The sequence below is a fragment of the Candoia aspera genome, chromosome 1 (genome assembly GCF_035149785.1).
Source record: "Candoia aspera isolate rCanAsp1 chromosome 1, rCanAsp1.hap2, whole genome shotgun sequence".
Taxonomy (NCBI): domain Eukaryota; kingdom Metazoa; phylum Chordata; class Lepidosauria; order Squamata; family Boidae; genus Candoia; species Candoia aspera.
In genome coordinates, this window is record NC_086153.1 from 57,873,896 (window position 1) to 57,876,003 (window position 2,108).

Consider the following 2,108-nt stretch of genomic DNA (forward strand, 5'->3'; position numbering starts at 1 on the left):
AAGTCAAATAACTAAAACAAACAACAAAAATAATGAAACAAATGGACATTAAAAAAAAATTAATAAATGAATACACTCAGGTTTTAGACCATTGCTAAACCTTCTAGAAAGCTGACTCTGCAGATGATTAGTTCACTTCTTGCATAGGTAAAAGTGATGCTCAAACAGACATAAAACAGTTTAGGATGGAGAAAAGGGATGAACTGATGGGTTTTTTCTTGCAATTCCAGTGCTCATGAAGTTAGTCATTTTACAACATAACTAATATTGTAGAATGACCTTCAGCAAGCAGCTATTTTGTTATTCCTTTCAGATTTAACAACATAGTTTTGGCTTGTAAATAAAATACGTTAGTTATTAAAACCATATTCCTCAAGGATGAGCAACCAAATGGGAGATGGTGCAAAACCTTTGTAAATACACTTTTAATAAAGCCTTGATTTTATTGACTGCTTGGAGAGTAACAACTACTGAAAGCTGGAACCGAGCCTGAAGATGACCACAGTCAGTTTTGGGAAACTGACACCATGCAGTTTATTTCTTGGCAGCTAAACAGACCCAGCCCAGAGTCTGAGTTCCATAGCTTGTTGAAACTTAGTCTGGGAACAGCCTGGATCAATGATCATGGAAAGCTGCAGTTTCAGGCTATTGCTTCTGGTGACCATCTGCCAGTGATTCAGAAATGTAGCAGATGATCTGGAGGTGGCAGGAGCTTGAAGTTTTTGAGCATGCAAACAGCTGCTGCTGTGAGCTTTGCGTTGCAGTGAAAATGAGAAACCTTCTGCCATATGCTTAGCTGTCCCTATGCTTAATGGCTCAGTCTACCATTGGATACCCTGATAGAATAGTCCAGCTCCAGCAGTTGCAGGGACAAATGATGTAATCTCTATTGTCACCACTGATGTAAACTATTCCCCATGCTAGCTGGGGAATTCTGGGGGTTGAAGTCCATTGAAGTCCAGTGGCCAAGATTGAGAAACACTGGTTTAGAAAATGCAGGGCAAGATCTCAAGCTCAACCTCATAGCCTTCCCCTCTCTACATCAGAGAAAAAGCTGCACACTGGCATCTGAACAAGATGCCACCAACTTTGATGGGAAAAGTTATTTCTGCTTGTGAATAAAGCCACACTTTGGCTGGAATGCTAAGAGAGCGGCACCAATGGCTGCTTTTGAGTGAGGTCTTATCCCATTGCCTGCAGTTGAATTTATAAATTTCTGCTTCAGTAATCTGATCATAGTTTTCCTCTTGTAGAGTTCTTTTGTGATTTATTTTTTTAAATGAATAAGCAGTCTCTAAAAGCATGGTGATATAAACTAATTAAGCACTTTTTAAAGTTGTCCTAAGTGGTACCTTGGCATTTCACAAAAAGAAAGGCATGGTCCCAAGCACTACCTTCTACAAAATGGAAGCACATGCAAGCTATTTCTACACAGAGAGACAGCACAAAGGCATCTTATCAAGACTTTCACCAAAACATAGATTTACAAAGAACTGGGTTGTTTGCCAGCATCTGTTTTCTATTTTAAACAGCCAAGATTTACCAGGAAGGCCAGAAATAAGTCCACTATGTATAAATACCTAACAACACAACATGTAAATGAGGATCAGATGCCACCTGATAAAAGGATTTGTTCTGTATACAATGAAACCCTACCCCTCTCGATGTTTAACTGCACACATGTTGCATTCTGTCTATTGAACTTGTTCGTGCAATTTGATTGCCCAGCTGACATTTCCAAACTCAGCTTTACAACAACAGCATTTGAGAAGTTACGTTTCCTTCTGGGTTGCAGAGATGCATTCTGAGTCAACAATAAATCTTTCATGACTTGGGGAAAGGTCAAAGCAGTAAAGCCAAATTGTTTTTAAGAAAAATATATGATTATTTTATTAACAGAGGGAGATGAAAATTTATGAGGGCAAAACTCACATGGGTTATTTAAGGGATTCTGAAATAACAGCTTCCCACCCAAATGGGTGAGGAAAAAAAAACAACAACTACAAAGCAACACACACACACCAATGTGTACACACATACACACTTTTGAACTTCAGAGAATGGCAAAAGAATAAGGACCATATAATCAAAACTTAACAATTCCAATG